General features: G+C 34.6%; 1 protein-coding gene across 4 annotated transcripts in view; it reads left to right on the forward strand.

The window, feature by feature from the left end:
- Positions 1-22,697, forward strand: part of Tasor2 (transcription activation suppressor family member 2) — a 76,860-nt gene that overhangs the window by 11,447 nt on the left and 42,716 nt on the right. For 3 of the 4 annotated variants that reach the window (XM_076831988.1, XM_076831989.1, XM_076831990.1), the window contains exons 3-4: positions 19,822-19,917; positions 20,841-20,913. The gene's annotated coding sequence lies outside the window, so the exon portion shown is untranslated. Of the gene's footprint in view, positions 1-19,398; positions 19,545-19,821; positions 19,918-20,840; positions 20,914-22,697 lie in introns of those variants that run through there. The other variant, XM_076831991.1, reaches the window with a different exon arrangement.

Raw genomic sequence — 22,697 nt, forward strand, 5'->3', positions numbered from 1 at the left:
AAAATAAAAAAAGGGGTTGGGGAATGTAGCTTAGTGATAAAGTAACCCCTGGGTTCATACCCAGGACTGAAATAATAATAATAATAATAATAATAATAATAATAAATGGCTTAATTTCTTTTTGCTTATAAGTCTTTTGTTTTGAGTTCAAATTATCCTATATATGTTGTATACAGCACAATTATGGTAATGATATTTGCTCTACTAATTGATTACATCTAGGAAATGTATATAGACTTCTTGGTTACTTAGTTTAAGCACAATGTTAATGACTAGGAAGTGAAGACATCCTTAGATCAAGGCCAAGTACTTCACTTTCCACACCAATTGGATTTTATTTTTGATGTGTTTGTTAGGGCTGCATAGTTTAGTGGAAGGGAGGAGCTCCCATCCCTAATTTCAGATGCTGTTAACATCTCTTAAGGATGCGTGAAGCATTCAAAATCATATTCAATGGAGTTTTTTTTTTTTTTTTTAAATAAAACTCGTGAGACCATATGCAGCAAGGCTGTATAAACCGACAGTGGACAGTGATTTTGAGGTCACTGTACTGAAAAGAACACAGACTTCAGAATCAACCCTGGATTTGCTGGGTGCCCACAGGCAGGACACTCAGGAAAGCTGGGCCCTGGAATGCTCTCTGTAAAACCTCAAGGAAACCGCTCTCCCAGAGCGGCCTTAGGGATACCCGAGAAGCTCAGGGCCGACACCAGCCTGTGGCCCCCATGCGGGACAGGGACTTGCCCTGGAGGTGGGCAGCAGACATGCCCTGCTGCTGCTCTCGGAGCCCTGCCCTTATTGACTTTAAAAAGGTGCAGGTCATGGCCTCACCTTCGGTGTGGCTGTCCTGCCTGGCACACTGGCCTGGGTGGGTGGGAGGGGGCCAGAGGGGCAGCCAGCCCTGCAAAGGCACAGCCCCCTCCCCCATGCACCATGAGGTGAGGAGGGAGGTGACCGCCACCTCAGCTGCAGGGCAAGGTGCTGACTTACCCTGGCCTGAGTGGAGGCTTGTCCTAAGGCCTGGGTGCGAGGGAGCCAGAGTTCATCTTCAGGAGAGGGTAGCGAGTGAAGCCTGGGCAGGGCCACATGGGAGGCAGGTCTCCGCCTCCCAGACGAGGTTTGGTAGCCAGGGTTTGTTTGGGAGTTGAAGGTGTGTAAAGTGCCTCTATTGCTGGTCCTCACTGGGTGGTGCAGTGGTGGTAGGCTCCAAGGAGGACAGCATCGTGTGTATGTAGACCCCCTCCGGTAGTTATGGCCTCCCAAGTGGACTTTGCACTTCAAATAATAGCAAGATGTACATCAGAGTTTAATCTGCTATGTTAAATCTTGACTTCAGGATATATTTAAATTTTTTTCGTATGTGGGAGAATTTCTTAAATGAATTTTAAAATTTCTATCAAATCGTGCATTTCTCATTCTGTCATTTAAAGCTTTTTTAATAGAATTGCTTTGTATGATATGAGTCTGTTTTTTTAACTTGTGAGAAGTACTATTTCTGTTTACTTTTTTGTCATTTATGGAAGTAGTACCTTGCTGCTACTTAAGAGCTGTGCTCACAAAATGAAAATAGCCTTATTTCTCCCAAATTATATTTATATTTATGTTTATTTAAAATCTTAGGTAATACATAAGCTATAAAAATAAAGCAATAAAGGACTTGGCCCACCCAAAGATAACTTTGTATTTTATTATCTGTGGTGGTGGTACTAAGGGACTCGGTGAACAAGACATTTGTCTCCTTGGATGTTACATGGTAGAGGGGAAGATAGATTGATAAAAAAATTGCATGTTATAATGAGTGCATTAAACAAAATACTTACTTTAGATGGGGTGATCATAGTAAGGGGAATGTGTGACAAGATGAGGTATAAGAAATAAGCAGGAACCAATTTATACTTGCCCATGGCAGGAAGCACATGTGTTCTGAGAGCAGTGAGAGGCAGAGGGTTTTGTTTTGGTACCAGAAAGTGAACCCCAGGGGTGCTTAACCACTAAGCTTATATCCCCAGCACTCTTTATTTTTTATTTTGAGACGGGGTCTTTAGGTTGGCCTTAAATTTGTGATCCTCTTGCCTTACCTTCCAGAGTTGCTGGGATTACAGGGGCCTCGCTAGGCAAATGGTTTTAAGTAGAGAAATAATGTGATCTGGGAAACCAACTGATTAATTCGTTAAATATTTATTGAATCCTTACTGTGTACCAGGCACTGTTCCAAGTATTGAGAATACAGCATTGAAAAGGGACAACAGCCTGTATTTTTGAGCCTAATAATCTAGTGATGGGAAGATAGTCAGATAAAAATATCTGTTATTGATGTGTGTTACGAAGAAGATGACCATTATTGTAATTGTGGTATATGTTAAAAGGGTTGGTATAGGTACACAATGCTTCTCTTTTGTAATCTGCTTTTCTTTCTACTGAAAAATTTATTGTAGGACATTTTTCTGTGTTATTAAGTAAGCAGATTTCTAAGGTTAGTATAGTAGAAATAACATACACAAAAAATGCTGTGCAGCAATAAAGCTTTACATATGAAAAAGCTTCTGCTGGGAAATAGTTGTATATTAATTTCTTTTTGACCTGGCAGCTTGTACCTCTTCTCCCTCATTTCACATTGCAATAGCTCTTTTGTGGTTTTTACTTAGTTTTAAGTATGGTTAGTTAAATTTATTGATTTACTATTTAGTGAACCATTTCTCTTATTCCTAGAATTTTTTTAAAAAATATTTTTTTTAGTTGTAGTTGACACAATATCTTTTTTTTTTTTTTTTTTTTTTTTTTTTTTTTTTTTTTACGTGGTGCTGAGGATCAAACCCAGTGTCTCACAAATTCGAGGCGGGCGCTCCACCATTGAGCTAAAGCCCCAGCCCTCTTAGAATGTTTTGTCAGTCGGGTTTTGGTATTAGAATTTGATTGCTTTGTGAAAAGAATTGAGAAGCTTTATTTCCAAATTCTAGAACAGATTATTTATCATAAACATTATTCTTGCATTCACTAAACAAATACATATTTATTAAATATCCATTATGTGCTAACATTAAACTAAATACTACATAATCCATGGCAAACAAACACATGATTTCTGTTGTCACAGGCTTTCACTTGTAAGGAAGAAGACATTAGTTGTTTATATATATATTAATCAGCTTTTCATCATAGTGACCAAAATACCTGACAAGAACAACTTAGAGGGCGAAAGTTTATTTTGGGCTCGAGGTTTCAGACATTCAGTCCCTGGTCTACAGATTCTTGCTCAGGGCCTGAGGTGATACAGAATATCATGATGAAAGGGTGTGGGTTAGGAAGGCTGTCAGCTCTTAGCAGCTGGAAACCGAAAGAGGAAAGGAGAGAAAGAAATTATAGGACTGTGTACCACAAGCTAGGGATAAAATATGACCCAAGGGCATACCCCTATTGATCTGCTTCCTTCAGCCATACCCCACTTGCTCACAGTTACCATCCAGTAGTACATTCAGATTACTGACCCATCAAATGACTTAGTCCATGATGAGTTTACAGCTCTCATAATCTAATCATCTCACCTCTGAGCATTACTGTATTATCTAACACATGAGCTCTTCAGGGACATTAAAGATCCAAACATAACATTATAAATTATAGTGAATATTATGAAAAAGGCAATGTACTTTGAGAGAATATCATCAAAGATTTACTTTAGATTAATTATACTTTTGTTGTAGTTTTTTATTACATATGCAATACATTTTAATTCATTTAAAATTAATTATATATCTGCTAAAGATATGGTATGTAACTAGGCCAATGGTAGATACATAAGAAAATAAAATTGAAATAAAATTATATAAGTTGAAATATAAAATGACAAAATAATAATTAGCATAGTAGATGGTTATGTATGTTTATGCATATTTATTTGAATATGTTCAATTGAGGATTGAACATACTAGGAAAGAACATACTGAGCTATATTCCTAGGCTCCTATATTTTTTAATTCAAAAAATTAAAAGACTTAGGTTAAGTAGGCACTTCTGTTTTGACATGTCCAGTTATATACCCCTTTGGAAATCTTTCTCTGATTATAGTAAAAGAATGAATATATAAATGCACATAAATTCAAGAGGGAGAGCAAGGAAAAAGTATGTGAATTCAATAGTTGCTAAACTAGGAAGGAGCTGGGCAAATATTATATGATTTGAAGAATTAGAGAATAGACTAAACAGAGGTATGCCAACAAGAAGCAAGCTGATTCTCGCCATGTAATCTTTTGGAAAAGGCTCAACTGGAGGCACAAAATACTTTTCAAGACAGGAATACAGGGGTGGAAATAGAAGAATTGGTTCTTGGTCTGAAGTAACATCGATGACCTAGTTCTCTTTCTCCACTGCCATACACCCAGAAGGTTGAAGAGCCGAGGTGGAGGTGAATCATATAAATGGCACTTAGGAATAATAAAAATCTCCATTCCGAACAGTGAAAATCTGCAACTGTCTTTTGCTAAGTGGCTCCCAGAACTAATAGTCAAGCTTATGTGCCCCTAAGTAAAATGTTGAAGGATTATTTTCTGGGGAAACTGACTAGCCCCCTGCAAAATATTTAACAGCTGTGGACTGTAGAAATCATCTAATTCAACAGGTAGGTTCCCCCATCAGATCACCTTGAGGTAAGAGATGATGGACAAGAAACACTGTCAAGCACCACAACTTTCAGGCAGCTTTTAATGCCTCACACCTAAACAGAAAAGTATAGCCAAGATTTACCAGTCCTTCAAAAAAAGTTTCTAACTAAAGAGGTCAAATAGTAAATAAACAAGTAGAAAAGAAAAAGAGTTTGGTAGAAATAGTTTTACTGAAAAAGGGTACTCTTGTACATTGCTGGTGGGACTGCAAATTGGTGCGGCCAATATGGAAAGCAGTATGGAGATTCCTGGGAAACCTGGGAATGGAACCACCATTTGACCCAGCTATTGCCCTTCTCTGACTATTCCCTGAAGACCTTAAAAGAGCGTACTACAAGGATACTGCCACATCGATGTTCATAGCAGCACAATTCACAATAGCTAGACTGTGGAACCAACCCTGATGCCCCTCAATAGATGAATGGATAAAAAAAAAAAAAAATGTGGCATTTATACACAACAGAGTACTACGCAGCACTAAGAAATGACAAAATCATGGAATTTGCAGGGAAATGGATGGCATTAGAGCAGATTATGCTAAGTGAAGCTAGCCAATCCCTAAAAAACAAATGCCAAATGTCTTCTTTGATATAATGAGAGCAACTAAGAACAGAGCAGGGAGGAAGAGCAGGAGGAAAAGATTAACATTAAACAGAGTCATGAGGTGGGAGGGAAAGGGAGAGAAAAGGGAAATTGCATGGAAATGGAAGGAGACCCTCATTGTTATACAAAATTACATATAAGAGGTTGTAAGGGGAATGGGAGAAAAATAAGGAGAGAAATGAATTACAGTAGATGGGGTAGAGAGAGAAGATGGGAGGGGAGGGGAGGGGAGGGGGGATAGTAGAGGATAGGAAAGGTAGCAGAATACAACAGTTACTATTATGGCATTATGTAAAAATGTGGATGTGTAACCGATGTGATTCTGCAATCTTTGTAATGTTTTGAATAACTAATAAAAAAAAAAAAGAAATAGTTTTACTGAAGGGAACCAAAGAAACTTCAACAAAATATAGTATCTTTAGAAGAGATTACACTTATGAAAGATGAAGAGGTTCTGATTTTAAAAGAGATTATTCAGAAAACGAGAAATTAGAAGAAAAAAATTTTAAAAAGTTTAGTTTGAGATTTTAGATAATAAGGTTGTTCTGTCACCCCAGAAAGTTTTCTTGTGCTTACCCACTTGCAACAGTTTTATATCCCTGTCCTTGCCATAGGCAACCACTGGTACCATTTTTAAAAAAAATTTTTTTAGTTGTTGATTGACCTTTATTTACTTACTTATATGTGGTGCTGGGAAGTGAACCCAGTGCCTCACACATGCTAGGCAAGTATTCTACCACTGAGCCACAACCTCAGTCCCCACTGGTACCATTTTTATTTCTATAGATTAATTTTATAGGTTTTAGAACTTGGTATAAATGGAATTCTGTATAAATGGAATTCCTTAGTGTATACTCTTTGTGTCTGAATTCTTTTCCTCAGTATAATGTTTCTGAGACTCATGCTTTATCAGAAGTTTTTTTCCTTTATTGCTTAATAGTGTTATGTTATATGAATATACCATAGTTTATCCACAAAAAGGACTGCAAATGAAGTTCAGCACAGCATCATACCTAGTAGTCCAAAACTGAAAAACTGCTGTTCCATTTGTTCCTTGTTGCCAATGTTTGATATTTTCATTCTTTTTAATTTTGGTCATTTCAACAAAAAACATTTTGTTGTGGTTTTAATTAGCACTTCTCTGATAATTAGTTTCTTAATTATGTCTTTTGAAGATCAGAAGGTTTTAAAATTTATTTAGATCTTGTGTATTCATTTTTCTTCTATGGTCACTAATTTTGTGTCCTATCAAAACTTTTTGTATCTAACAATAGAGATTTTTTTTTTTTTTCTGGTAAAGGCTTTATAGTTTTCTCAGGTATGCATGTATGATCTATTTCTAGTTTAAATTTTGTGATTCAATGTTGCTAAAAATCAGTATCCAGACTCTCTTCTGTGTTCTGTTGGTCTATATCTTTATACTTATACCACATTATCTTGTATTATCTTGACTATCTACTTTGTAGTAGTAATTCTTGAAATTAGGTAGAGAAATTAGGTAGCTTTTTGTTCTTTTACAAAATTGTCTTGGCTATTCTGAATCCTTTGAATTCTTATACAAGTTTTGGAATTGGATCATTACTTTCTGCAGTTTGTTTTATGTTGAATCTATAGGTCATTTTTGTATCCTTCAGAAAAGTTATAAAGCTAAGCTGTAGTATCATAACATACAAGCATGGGTTGAAGCTGGAGGATATAGTGCTCCATGAAGGATGCTTCTAAGAAAAAAGTAACTGCTCAGATCTGACCAAAAAAAACCCTTCATCCATCTCTCTAAGGGGATATCTTTAGTTCTCTGGGAAATTTACACATTGAAATAATGACCGATCACTGAAATTTAAACAGAGGCTGTTTTAAATTCAGAAAAATAAAACATGGTGTAAGAGAGTAACTTGACTACCCAGAATGACTCAACCATGATTGATGATACACACTTAAGTAGTGAAACTTTGAATACTGATATAACAAAACAGGGATTGACAATGAGGAGATGGCATAGAAGCATAGGGAATTTTGTAGGTGAGGAATATGTTTTTCATGAACAGATATCTAGAATGTATACATGTGTTTTACCTGGAGACAAAGTTTTGCCAGAAGATAAAGCTGAAGTTCAAAGTGGTTGGCAAATGATGCTGGAATATAACAAACACCCAACAAATGGTAACGGTCATTTTTTAAAAGATTTTTAAAATTTATTATGATTAGATATACATGACAGTAGAATGCACTTATACGCTTTAATATATCATACATAAATGGGGGATAACTTTGCATTTTCTGATTGTACATGTAGTAGAATCACATAGGTCATGCAGTCATGTATGTACATAAGGTAATAATGTCTGTTTCATTCTACTATTCTTCTTATCCTCATATCTCCTCCCCTCCCTTCACTCCCTTTTACCTCATCTAAAGTAACTCTATTCTTCCTCAACCACCTGTACCCCTAATACACACATTGTGAATTAGCATCAGAGAAAACATTTGGGCTTTGGTTTTTTGGGATTGGCTTATTTCACTTAGCATGATATTCTCCATCTCCATCCATTTACTGGCAAATGTCATAATTTCTTTTTCTTTTTTTTTAATTGTAATTTTTTTTTAGTCATACATGACAGCAGAATGTACTTTGACATATAATACATACATGGAATGTACATACATCAATCATATTGTCTATTTTATTCTGCTGCCCTTGCTATCCCCCCTACTCCTCCCCTCCTCTCCCATCCTTTTTCTCTATCCAATCTAATGTGACACGCTTTTTTTTCTTTTTCTCATTAAAACATCATAAATGTATTCTGTAAAACAATGAGGTTCTCCTTCCAACTTCCATGCAACTCCCCTTCTCCCTATTTTTCCCTCCCACCTCTCTTCCCTATTTAGTGGTAGTCTTCTTCTCATGTTCTTCCTCCCTATCCCATTTTGAATCACCCCCCTTATATCAGAGAAGACATTCGGCATTTGTTTTTTAGGTATTGGCTAACTTCACTTAGCATAATCTGCTCTAATGCCATCCATTTGCCTGCAAATGCCATGATCTTGTTATTTTTTAGTGTTGAGTAATATTCCATTGTGTATAAATGCCACATTTTTTAATCCTTCATCTATTGAAGGGCGTCTAGGTTGGTTCCACATTCTAGCTATTGTGAATTGTGCTGCTATAAACATTGATGTGGCTGTGTCCCTGTGATATGCTCTTTTTAGGTCTTTTGGTGCGAGAAAGGGAATAGATGGGTCAAATGGTGGTTCCATTCCCAGCTTTCCAAGGAATCTCCATACTGCTTTGCAAATTGGCTGCACCAATTTGCAGTCCCACCAGCAATGTATGAGTGTACCTTTTTCCCTCGCATCCTCGCCAGCACTTATTATTGTTTGACTTCATAATGGCTGCCATTCTTATTGGAGTGAGATGGTGTCTTTAGAGTAGTTTTAATTTGCATTTCTCTGATTGCTAGAGATGGTGAGCATTTTTTCATGTATTTGTGATTGATTGTATATCCTCTTCTGAGAAGTTTCTGTTCAAGTCCTTGGCCCATTTGTTGATTAGGTTATTTGCTTTTTTGTTGTTTAACTTTTTGAGTTCTTTGTATACTCTAGAGACTAGAGCTCTATCTGATGTTTGAGGGGTAAAAATTTGTTCCCAGGATGTAGGCTCCCTATTCACCTTGCATATTATTTCTCTTGCTGAGAAAAAAACTTTTTAGTTTGAATTTGTCCCATTTGTTGATTCTTGGTTTTAACTCTTGTGCTATAGGTGTCTTATTAAGAAATTTGGGGCCTGCCCTCACGTGATGAAGATTAGGGCCAACTTTATCTGGTCTGATTCCTAGATCCTTGATCCATTTTGAGTTGACTTTTGTGCATGGTGAGAGAAAGGGATTCAATTACATTTTGTTGCATATGAATTTCCAGTTCTCCCAGCACCATTTGTTGAAGATGCTATCCTTTCTTCATTGTGTGGGTTTAGCACCTTTGTCTAATATAAGGTAGTTGTAATTTTGTGGATTTGTCTCTGTGTCCTCTATTTTGTACCAGTGGTCTACCAGCCTATTTTGGTGCCAGTACCATGCTGTTTTTGTTACTATTGCTCTATAGTATAGTTTAAAATCTGGTATCGTGATACCACCAATTTCATTCTTCCTGTTTAGAATTACTTTAACTATTCTGGGTCTCTTGTTTTTCCAGATGAATTTCATGATTGCTTTTTCTATTTCTGCAAGGAATGTCATTGGGATTTTGAGGGGAATTGCATTGAATCTGTAAAGTGCTTTTGGTAGTATGACCATCTTAATAATATTAATTCTACCAATCCATGAGCAAGGTAAATCCTTCCATCTTCTAAGGTCTTCTTCTATTTTTTTCTTCAGGGTTCTGTAGTTTTCATTGTATAGCTCTTTCACCTCTTTTGTTAAGTTGATACCCAGGTATTTTATTTATCTATTTATTTATTTTGAGGATATTGTGAATGGAGTAGTTGTCCTCATTTCCATTTCAGAGACTTTGTCACTGATATACAGGAATGCCTTTGATTTATTGGTATTGATTTTATATCCTGCCACTTTGCTGAATTCATTTACTAGTTCTAGAAGTTTCTTGGTTGAATTTTTTGGGTCTGCTAGGTATAGGATCATGTCATCAGCAAATAGTGCTAATTTAAGTTCTTCTTTTCCTATATTTATGCCTTTAATTTCTTTAGTCTGTCTAATTGCTCTGGCTAGTGTTTCTAGAACTATGATGAATAGAAGTGGTGAGAGAGGGCATCCCTGTCTTGTTCCAGATTTTAAAGGGAATGCCTTCAATTTTTCTCCATTTAGAATGATGCTGGCCTGAGGCTTAGCATATATAGCTTTTACCATTTTGAGGTAATTTCCTGTTATCCCTAATTTTTCTAGAGTTTTGAACATAAAGGGATGCTGTATTTTGTCGAATGCTTTTTCAGCATCTATCAAGATGATCATATGGTTCTTATCTTTAAGTCTATTGATGTGGTGAATTACATTTATTGATTTCCGTATATTGAACCAGCCTTGCATCCCAGGGATGAATCCCACTTGATCATGGTGCACAATCTTTTTGATATATTTTTGTATCCAATTTGCCAGAATTTTATTGAGGCTTTTTGCATCTAAATTCATTAGGGATATTGGTCTGAAGTTTTCTTTCTCTGAAGTGTCTTTATCTGGTTTTGGAATCAGGGTGATGTTGGCCTCATAGAATGAATTTGGAAGTACTCCCTCTTTTTCTATCTCCTGAAATAGATTGTAGAGAATTGGTATTAGTTCTTCTTTAAAGTTCTTGTAAACTGCTGTATATCCATCCGGTCCTGGGCTTTTCTTGGTTGGTAGTCTTTTGATGGTTTCTTCTATTTCCTCACTTGATATTGGTCTATTTAGGTTGTTTATATCATCCTGACTCAATCTGGGTAGCTCATATGCCTTAAGGAATTTATCGATGCCTTCACTATCCTCTATTTTATTAGAGTATAGGGTTTCAACATATCTTCTAATTATCTTCTGTATTTCTGAATTGTCTGTTGTGATGTTGCCTTTTTAATCCCTTAAGCTAGTAATTTGGGCTCTCTCTCTTCTTCTCTTTGTTAGCGTGGCTAGTGGTCTATCAATCTTATTTATTTTTTCAAAAGAACCAACTTTTAGTTTTGTCAATTTTTTCGATTGTTTCTTTTGTTTTGATTTCATTGATTTCAGCTCTGATTTTAATTATTTCTTGCCTTCTACTGTATTTGCTGCTGATTTGTTCTTTTTCTAAGGCTTCGAGGTGTAGTATGAGGTCATTTATTTGTTGGTTTTTACTTCTTTTAAGGAATGAACTCCATGAAATGAATTTTCCTCTTAGTACTGCTTTCATAGTGTCCCAGAGATTTCGATATGTTGTGTCTGAGTTTTCATTTATCTCTAAGAATTTTTTAATTTCCTCTTTGATGTCTTCTGTAATCTTTTGTTCATTCAGTAGCATATTGTTTATTCTCCATGTGATGTAGGATTTTTTCTTTCTTATTGTATTATTGATTTCCAATTTCATTCTGTTATGATCAGATAAAATGCATGGTAGTATCTCTACTCCTTTGTAATTGCTAAGATTTGCCCTGTGACATAATATATGGTCTATTTTTGAGAAGGATCCATGTGTTGTTGAGAAGAAAGTGTATCCGCTTGATGTTGGGTGGTATATTCTGTATATATCAATTAAGTCTAAGTTATTAATTGTATTATTGAGCTCTGTGGTTTCTTTATTCAACTTTTGTTTGGAAGATCTGTCCAGTGGTGAGAGAGGGGTGTTAAAATCTCCCATGATTATTGTGTTGTGGTCTATTAGACTCTTGAACTTGAGAAGAGTTTGTTTGATGAAGTAGCTGCACCATTGTTTGGGGCATATATATTAATGATCGTTAAGTCTTGTTGGTGTATGGTTCCCTTGAGCAGTATGTAGTGTTCTTGTTTATCCCTTTTGATTAACTTTGGCTTGAAGTCCAAGTATGGACACCCCTGCTTGCTTCCGAGGTCCATATGAGTGGTATGATTTTTCCCAACGTTTCACCTTCAGTCTGTGTATGTCTTTTCCTATCAGATGAGTCTCTTGTAGGCAGCATATTGTTGGATTTTTTTTTTAAATCCAGTCTACTAGCCTGTGCCTTTTGATTGGTGCATTTAAGCCATTAACATTTAGGGTTACTATTGAGATATGGTTTGTACTTCCAGCCATATTTGATTATTTATGCTACTTAACATGATTTGTTTTTCCTCTTAGATTAGTTTTTCCTTTACTGTACTACCTCCCGCTGTTGGTTTTCATTGTTATTTTTCATTTTCTCTTCCTGTAATGTTTTGCCAAGGATGTTTTGAAGAGCTGGTTTTCTAGCTGCAAATTCTTTTAGCTTTTGTTTATTGTGGAAGATTTTTATTTCATCTTCAATCCTGAAGCTTAATTTCGCTGGATACATGATTCTTGGTTGGAACCCTTTTTCTTTCAGCGTTTGAAATATGTTGTTCCAGGATCTTCTAGCTTTCAGAGTCTGTGTTGAAAGATCAGCCGTTATCCTGATTGGTTTACCCCTAAATGTAATCTGCTTCCTCTCTCTTGTGGCTTTTAAGATTCTCTCCTTATTCTGTATGTTGGGCATTTTCATTATTATGTATCTTGGTGTGAATCTCTCATGATTTTGTACATTCGGCATACTGTAGGCTTCTAGTTTTTGGATTTCTTTTTCATTCTCTAAGTCTGGGAAGTTTTCTAGTATTATTTCATTGAATAGATTGCTCATTCCTTTGGTTTGTACCTCTATACCCTCTTGTATCCCAATAACTCTGAAGTTTGTTTTTTTTTATGTTATCCCATAATTCTTGGATGTTCTGCTTATGATTTCTTAACATTCTTGCTGAGCTGTCTATGTTCTTTTCAAGTTGAAAAACTTTGTCTTCGTTGTCTGATGTTCTATCTTCTAAGTGTTCTACTCTGCTGATAATACTCTCATTTGAGTTTTTAATTTGGTTTATTGTTTTCTGCATTTCCAGGATTTCTGTTTTTTTTTTTTTTTTTTTTTTAATATCCTCTATCTCCCTATAGAGTTGATCTTTTGCTTCTTGGATTTGTTTATGTAATTCATTGTCGAAGTGATCTTTCATTGTCTGAATTTGCTGAATAATGTCTTCCTTGAGACTCCAGATCATCTGAAGCATGTATATCCTGAACTCCTTATCTGACATTCCATCAGCTGCAGATATTACCTCATCTAATGTTGAATTGACCTGCATTGTTTGTGGTCCTTTCTTTCCTTGTCTTTTCTTACTGCTCATGTTTCTTTCTAGCTTTGTGAAACTGTTATGTGTTAATGGTTTTCCCCTTATATATTTATATTGTTTTTGTATAGCTCCAAAATCCCTTTTTTTTTGAGAAAGACAATGTTAACAGTTCCCAGTATCAACAGTACATCATCTAAGCACAAGTTTTCATTATTAATACATTTATAGTTAGATTCTAAGTCTACAGATATTGGTTTCAATTATTATTTTAAAATATAGTCATTAGTTTCATAAAAGGCATACCATATCTGGATCAGCAGCAGAACCTTGCTGGTAGCCACACCCCGTTTGATGGGTTTTAAGGGTTAATGGGCTTCTTCCTCCGGTCTGGCTTGGCGCTGGGCTTCCATAACTGTCATTATCATTAGTAACAGTAGCTTCCTTGCTGATAAAATACTTAATCGGATATGATTCTGTTTATGTCAACAAATAAAATATAATAATAAGTTACCTAGTGCCTGTGTGTAATGTCTCTGGCATAACAAACCTTTGTTAGTAGGGCAGTTGATAGAGTCATAGTGGTAGAATGGAAAGGAGCCTTGGAAAGGTCATGACAATTAATGAGGCCTTAGAGAATATAAATTAACTTTTAAAAAATGCATCAGTTAAGTGTGCTCCAGCCAGAAATGAAAATTGTATAAAAAGTAATGTTTCAAAAAGTCCAAAGATAGAGCAACTCCAGATAGTTGATTCAGGGGCTTAAGGATTTCATCAAGGATCTAGGTTATTATCTGTTAACTTCTATCCTCAGTGTGTTAGCTTATCAGTCCTGACTTGGTTGAAAGAGATTCAGGGCAACACATCTTGAAATAAGGTTCTGAGACTACATGGTGGAAGCTGGGAGAACATGCATTTTTTCCTCTTGCCTTTTTATAAGAAAGCTTCCCCAGAATTCTGTCTGTCGATGTTGATTTACATCCCATTGTCTAGCATTGAGTTACTGGTTTATTCCTAAAACAGTCTGTAGCTAAAGGGTGTAAAATTACCACAATGAGTTTAATTAAACTTTTTTTAATCTTCTCCTAAAACACAGGATCCACCCATACCTTAGAAATATTATTGTCTTGGGGAAGGGAAGGAAAAAAGGGCATGATTGTTGGAAAGTTAGCCAACAATAATTTTCACACCACGGTCCAGATAAAGTTAGAGGTAAGCCCTACACTAGAATCCTAGTCTCTTCATTTCCGATTTAATTTTCCTCTCTTGACATAAGCAATTTATCCTTATTTGCTTAATTGATGTCATCAATATACCCATTTCTAGAAGATCTCCCATATATTCACACAATTCTACTAATCATCTTTTTGGGAAAAAAGGTATGTTGTACACGCTACTCTTTTTGTAAAGTATATTGAAATCCTCAACTAAAAATTGTTTAGAACACAATACTATGAAGCCTTTGGTAAAAACTGAAACCCTTATATCTCCTTGCTTTTTTTTTTTTTTTTGTCCTCTCTTCTTACCCTCATTAGTCATATGAAGCTCATCCATCCCCTTTTTGGTTTATCACTTAAATATCTCATATTTCAAGTATTAATGACTTTTATGAGACCTTTCTGACTTATCTCCACCTCCATGAGATTATTGATTGTATACCACTATGCATTCACTATATTATGTTTTAGAGACTCCTACGCATTTACAATACTGATCTCTTTGCATCATGTGTCTTTTGTAGTCTGAGCTCTTTTAACCTGTTTATTTACAATAGACCATTTCTCTGTCTTGATAAAACAAAGATATATCATAGTACTGGATACATAATACCATTAATAGTTTTGCTTAACAAATTCACTGATTTGGGGGGGAATGATTTTTTCCATTGTGTTCTACTTGACTTTGATATTTTGTAAATTTGGTCACACTGTTTCTACTATCTAGAAAACATCTCTCTCTCTCTCTCTCTCTCTCTCTCTCTCTCTCTTTTAATGTGTTGCTGGGGATTGAACCCAATGCCTCATAGGTGCTAAGCAAACGAAACGAAACATAGAGTGCTTAGCTCTACCACTGAACTACAACCCCAGCCCTGCTTTTGTTATTTTTAATAAAATAAAGATGTGGTTCTATGATCTGCTTTTCATTTTAAAAGCCCCCCCCCCGCCCAGTGAGGCGAAAGTGATTCCTGTAAGCACAGGAATCTGTTTCTGTGTACAAATTTTTCATTAGAAGTTACTCTCTTGGAGGAAAATTATTTCAAACTATGCTACTGTTTTATAGTGCAAATTTATAGAGGCACTACTCAAAGGAAGTAAAACTAACCTTAGACTTATTCCTCTTGCAAATTAGATGCTTGTTTAACATTTGTTTATTTCATAGAGTCATTCACTTTATGAATTTTTTTATTTTTCATTTAGCATTCATGACATTAACAAAGAACAGGACTGCCTCAAGAATTCTGGAGGTATATGTGATATAAAGGACCTAAGACCATCCTCCCAACTACATTCTCTCTTAGAGAAGATCGAGACAGGGTTCTTATCAGAAAAGAGTGGGTATTAATCTAAGTACTGTAAATTATTACTTACGAATTCAAAGTAGAATTATAACATTTTTAGTTTTAATTTAGATCATGTAAAACAAAATTTTTTAAAAAAATCATGTCCAATGGCTGCATTGTTTTTATATTCATTAATCTAAAACTGATAGGTGTTAAGTCTTTGAATTGTATCAAAAAAGTACATTCTTCTATTTGTATTTCTTCAAAATTATAATTCATTTTTTTCAAAGTTGAGATATTTTAAACGGTGGAAGTAATACATGCTCATGTAAGAAAAACCTAAATTGGAATAATATATATTAGGTAAAAAATTTAAGTTCCTCTTTTGTCCCTTCCCAGTTTCAGTAACTATTAATTTAACCAGTATCAACAGTTTGGTTTCCCATCCTTCTAAATTTTTTTCCATAATTTTGCTTACGTATTTTTTTCTTTTTTGCCAATATGACAGGTAACATATGTTGTTTCTCTGTAGTATATAATAGATATCTTTGTATGTCAGTGTATACAAGTTTACCTTGTTCTTAATAGCTGCAGAGCAGATGTGCTGGGGTTGTGGCTCAGTGGTAGAGTGCTTTCCTAGCACACATGAAGCCCTGGGTTCAATCCTCAGCACCACATAAAACTGAAATAAAGATATTGTGTCCACTTACAACTAAAAAATAAATATTAAAAAAAAATAGTTGCAGAGTATTCTCTGTTGATGGTACTTTTGGGTATCTTCATTTTTTTTTTTTTTTTTTTTTTTTTGCCACTAGGGATGCTCATTCAAGGAATGCTTTGTGTGTGTGTGTGTGTGTGTGTTCTGCCCACTTATCCCGGTATTTCTTAGAAATACATTCCTGCACATTGCATGTTTTTTTTTAAGATTCTGCCAAATTGAACTAAAAATATACTTATTTTAAACCATCTATCTTTTAGAATCTTAAAAGCAAAGATATAATACATTTTAAGATTAAATGATTAAGGAATGGACTGTTCCCTTCAATTATCAAATGGCTTACTTAGAATAGGTAAGGTTTATAGGCATCATTATTATCAACAGATGTAGGTTATTGTCCTTCTATGGGGAGATGTGGTCATGGAGAGATGTATAAGCTAGTTTTTGTTAGAATCACTATGACATATAATTTGTCATTAGTTTTATCTCTTCATTGGCTTTCAGACCAAATTTTCTTTTTCTCCCTTTCCCCTCCTCTCTTATGGTACTAGAATTCACACCCAGGGCCTCGTGCATGCTAGGCAAGTATTCTACCACTGAGCTACAATCCCCAGACCAAAAGTTACATAAAGTGTGCTATGATATAGCACATATGTAGTTGGTTTATTATTTTCTCATCCCTATTATTAGAAGTTAGAGGTGTCCAAAATCAAACTTAAAGGCTGAGCATACACATAACAGAAATGTGCCAAAAGCCAGGTACAACAGGAAAATTCACTTCCCAGAACCATTGTGATTGAACTAAACTCACTTTCTTTGTGTGCACTTTATTGTCACTTAAACCCGCCCAATACTTTGAATATTTTACACACAGGCACTTTTCGGTTACCTTCTTAAATGTTATTTTAGGTTTCTTTGTAGAAAAACCCCCTCTCATTTACTTAATACTGTAATTTTCAATGTTTGAATAAAGCATGAATGTGGCTCAGCCAAAATGAGGCCATTCATTTATGAAGTATTCATGTTGTTCAGTGCAATAGACTCAAGTGAAAATATGTTGTGTGAGCAAAAGCATCAATAATTTTTTTGGATAAAGTTCTTATTTATAAAGCTGGAAACTTTTGCTCTTTGGAGAGTATAATTGAGGTCATTTTTATGAAATTATGAAAGATTCAAGATTAGCTATGATTTTCCAACATTGTTTTCCTTCTACTAACCATAAAATTATTGCTTATTATCAATATGATGCTGTTCAGATAATGCTGGCCTAAAGGGGAAAGCAATTTTAACTGTAAATAGTTTTAGAAATAAAAATATATAAGCACAAAATAAATCATTTTATACTTGTTCTTCCTTATTTGTTTCAAATCATTAGCTTTACTCAAGGCTTCATTGAGAACAGTATTCCTTATACTTATGTGAAATATAGTGTTCTCTGGCCACTATATGTATTAAAAAGCTAAGTAAATTTGTTTTTAAAATTTGTACTACCTCTCGGTTTTTACTGTATTATGGTGCATTATGATGCTTAAAAATGGGAATGTATATGGTATTCCATACTTCCAAACTTTGTATCTCCCTATTAATGTCTTGCAGAATTTGGAGATGTAAATAATCAGAACCTTTATTTCTGAAGCTACTTTTTTTTTTTTTTTCCTTTTTCACTGTAAACAACTGTTTCACACCTATTGAGCCTCAGAAAACTGTTATTTTAACTATTATCTTTGATGTTTGGCTATTTTTTTTTTTTTTTTTTTTTTTTTTGAGATGGGGTTTCTGGTTGGCTTCAAACTCCTGGACTCAAGCCATCTTCCTCAACCTTCCAAGTAGCTGCAGAGCCATGAATCCTAGCTTAGAATATCCTCATGTTTTACAGCACTGGTATTGAAGAAGAAAGTGATTGAGCAAAAGTAAAGCTTAGAATGGATGGCTATAGATCAGATGTGCTAACTTCTGAAAATTCTTAAATGTTTCATCCTTTTTTTCTTTCATTCTATTTACAGTTTTCATTTTGAAACTAGAGAGTTTATTTAAAAAGGATTTTTTAAATAACTTGAAGCATTGGGACAGTTTAGTTGAAATTAAATTTACTGAAATGTTTTCATTTCCTTCGAAGTATGGTTTTAGTTAATACGTAACAATTTACATATTTTGTTTGTAATTTAATTTTAATTAGGATGCTTCTCTTTAACATTTGAAATTTAATGAAATTGGCAGTTTTTTCTTTAAGAGGTGGGAAGCCATTTTAATATATTTATTCATACTATTTGATCAAAACTTCTGGTGCAGTATAAATCATTCTTATTTATAAAGAAGTTTGTAAGTCCCGGAATTTTGATAAAGAGAATAAAAATAATACAAACAGAAGAGAGTAAACAGTTCAAATGGTTAAGCTCAGTTTTTGCTGAAATGAAAAAATCCAAAACACACAGGATCATCAAGGAAATTACTGGATTCAGGAAGTAATTCTCAATTAGGAAACATGCTTCTCAGGGGAGGAGTATATCACAATCTCTGGGGTAGCACATGGGTATGTTTTTTTAAAAAACCTTAAAAAATAGTTTTATTTTGTAAAATGAAAAAAAAATTATAGTCCATGGGAATTAATATTCTATAGATGACTCTTTGCTGATGGGGAGATACCAGAGACAGATGATTAGTATTGTTTGAGTTGGCAATAATTGACCCCTTAAAAAGAATTCTAACAGACTTAGGAATTTGATGAGAGGATGGGAAGAGTGAGTTTATCAGAATGTGACATGGGTAAAAGGAATAAAAACCTAAAGGGTAAGAAACATTGACCTAAGCAGTTGTTGACTGCCATCTTGACCCTACCAGTACATCTGCTTTTGGCCAACTGTATTTACAATATAGTGCTCAACTTTAGACCAGAAGGTGTAAGGGGTCTGATAGGTCATATCTGAGCTCCTGTATTAAAGTAATTTAGCCTCAGTTGTAATTTATTTATGCTGTTTTCCTCACATGAATGGTCTTTTAAAAATTCATTAAGACAGTACAGATACAGTACCTATACTGCAGTACATCATTAATTTATTACTTATACAGGAAAGAAATAGGTAACAGTGAGTGATATTCATTGTGCTCCTCTTAATCCTATCCTTTCATTAACTTAAACAGTGACATTATTTTTGTGTTTTACAGTTTTTGAGACAGTGTCCTTGAGTTCAGACTCTCTTTTCCAGAGGCCAATTTCAGTTCTCCGTACTTCTTACTTGGACTCTGCATCTGAGCATGGTTTTCAGTACAGTCAAGTGACTTTGGTGAAAAATGACATTTTCTTAAACGAGGTGAGGTACTTGGTGTACACTATGTGAGTTTCATTTAGATTTAAAAGAAATAGACTCATTTTTGGTATTTGAGGCTCATACTTCTTGGCTATCATTTTTCAGATGAGGTGAAAGAGCTTTGGAAATATTCACTTAGAAAACATTATATTTTAGGGAATAGAAAAAGAATATATTCAATTAATTTTTCAGCTGGAGGAGTTCAGATGACACATTTAAAGAATTTATTTGCAAGCAAAAATAGCATATTTATTGCATTTGGTTATTCTCTCTTTAACAGTACAAAACCTTTTATCAACAAAAACAAGCAAATAACTATACTCAGGAAGAACTTCAAGAAACTTACGGGTTTCTTCTATTTGAAACTGAAAATCAGGTAAGAGATTGTCAGATGACCAGTTAATTGGTATTTTTTGTTATTTAGTTAAGTGGCAGTATAAATGATAATGAAAGCTGACATAATTTTTTAAAACAACTTTTTATAGTTTCCTCTTTAGTTTTATCTTAAATTTGTTTGTAAACTATGGTAAAAATTGAACTCATTCTGATTAAATGCCCTTTAGTGGAGTAAATAGGCATTTCTCTATTATGAATAGTTGTTTACCAGATACTTTCTTTAGAGGCTTTTCAAGTTAAAATTACATGATTTTGAGGATAAGATGAATACTTTTAGGGTACTAGTTAATTAGAGTTGTTTCATGCCTGTCTTTGAAGACTGAATATCTGTTTTATTTTCTGTACCTAAATTGTGGGATTAAACAAACTTCATAGGATATGTCTCCAAAGATGTGTATGGCTAGTAGTACTATCATCAGAAAGTAATACAAAAGTAATTCCTAGGTTGGGCTAATGTTTTATAAAGAATAGGGGCAGATTTGCTTAAAATATAATTGATGTAAAATAAAAAGATTATGTAGCACCGCTAGAGGAATTTAATCTCTTAGTCATCTAAATCCAAATAAGGTGTGCTATGGGTTTACACTAAATAAAGACATTTTGAATTTAGTGGATTTAAAGCTGTAATTGGGGGGGACACCTTCAAGGGAGTACTTAATTGTGACCTTGTTTAATTTGGTTTTGCTGGTGATATTTTTGTTAATTGTCACCAATATAAAGTTTTGCGGAAAACTTTGGACCATTAATCAAAATACAGTTGCTGGACGTGAGCTTACTTTGTGCTATGAATACATGTAGTGAACAGATTCTGCACTTATTTTAAAGCTTATAGATTATATAACACTATTTCATTGCCTCTCCCAAGACTAATAATAAGCAAAAGTAGTATTTTTTTGTTTAAAGGCCAAATTGGTATGTCAGCGTGGACTGTGTGTTGGTAGCAGTGCTATTACCACTCTTGGTGATCCAGCCAAAGGTAAGTCTGTAAGGAAAAAACAATCTCCTATTTTACAAAAGGAAGTGAGTTTTGTTTAAATTCCATACTGGGTTTTTGTTCTGTTGTTTTTATTTTGAGGTATTTGGGATTGAACCTAGGGCTAGGAAAGTATTCTACTACTGAGCTGCATCTCCACCCAAGATTAGTTAATTTTATAAAATGCTTTTATTATTATTTTTAAGTGATCACTATTTTATTTTGAAAGAGAATTTGATCTAAAGTACATGAATTTCCTGTGGGTTTACACTTTATGTGACCATTGAATTAATAAGAATTGTTAAGAAAGTATAAGAGTGGGCTGGGGATGTGGCTCAAGCGGTAGCGCGCTCACCTGGCATGAGTGCGGCCCAGGTTCGATCCTCAGCACCACATGCAGACAAAGATGTTGTGTCCGCCGAAAACTAAAAAATAAATATTTAAAAAAAAAAAAAGAAAGTATAAGAGTTACAGAATCATAGTAACAGTAAAACACTTATATTAAAAACCAGTTTCATTAATGTCAAACCAATTATTATCTTTAGAAATAAGAACTTTAAGCATAAAAAAAAGGTGTTTTTTTTTTTTTTTTTTTAGTACCAAAGATTAGCATGGGAGGATCCCTTCTAAACTATCATAATGGTAATAAGAATGGAGAATAGATAGAACTGACCAAACTTGGCAACTATGGAATGTTAGTAGTAAGAGAGAAGAATCAAGTATAGAGTTTTAAACGTATACTATAGCGATATTACTAGTAGAAAGGAATCACAGAAGGAGAGAAGCATATTGGTAGGGAAGCTGATGAGTTAAGAGAGATAAGTAATGGTTAAGAACATAATTAACAGTGAATTTTTTTTTTTAGTCTTCAGTTTTCTCCTTTGGAAAATAGATTAAATTATTTTATAGAGTTGTTGTGAGGATTAAGTGAGACTGTATAAAGTACTTAGCCCAAGAGTTTATACCTAGTTTTCTCAGTAAATGAACAGTATTTTAGTGAGTTAAATTTGGGAGATAATGAGATTTCATAAGGGTTTCTAAAACATAGTTTGCAAGTGGTAAAAAATATTTGGGAAGGGATCTGAATCAGATTTGGGGGTAGGGTATTAGTTGAAGTCAAGATTTTACTTAAGATAGTATAGAAACAATAGATTTCTCACAACAGAACTTTTGGATCATTAATGGGACCAGGGTGTGGGGAGATAAGAAAACCCATAGAATGAGGAAGGATTAAGAGCAGCCAATTGGGTGGAGAATTGGCAAGTAGAACTTCACACAAGGAGAAGTATCTCAAGGGAGAGGGGGGTGTTTTGCAGGGTTAAGTGCTGTAAGTTGCCAAGATACCAGGACACTAAGAAGGATTATTGGGCTTCATGGTTGGTTTTTTGCTGACCACCCCTTTTAATACTTGAATTGAGATATAATTCACATACTGTAAAACTCACCCATTTAGAAAGTGTACCATTCAGTGTGGTTGTGCTTTTTTAGTCTATTCACCATCATTAATTTTAGACCCATTTTTGTCACCCAAAAAAGAAATCCCATGTCAATGAACAGTGACTTCCCTTTCTCCACTATCACCAGCTGTAGGCAACCACTAGTCTACTTTCTGCCTGTATAAATTTGCCTCTATGACATGCATATAAATGGAATCGCATATTATGTGATCTTTTATGAGTAACTTCATTTACTTAGTATACTGGTTTAGAGGTTCATCTGTATTATAGCCTCTCTTCACGTTTTATTTTGGGTGGGGTGCTGAGGATTGAATTCAGGGGCACTCAACC

Source organism: Callospermophilus lateralis, chromosome 13 (genome assembly GCF_048772815.1).
Source record: "Callospermophilus lateralis isolate mCalLat2 chromosome 13, mCalLat2.hap1, whole genome shotgun sequence".
Lineage (NCBI taxonomy): Eukaryota > Metazoa > Chordata > Mammalia > Rodentia > Sciuridae > Callospermophilus > Callospermophilus lateralis.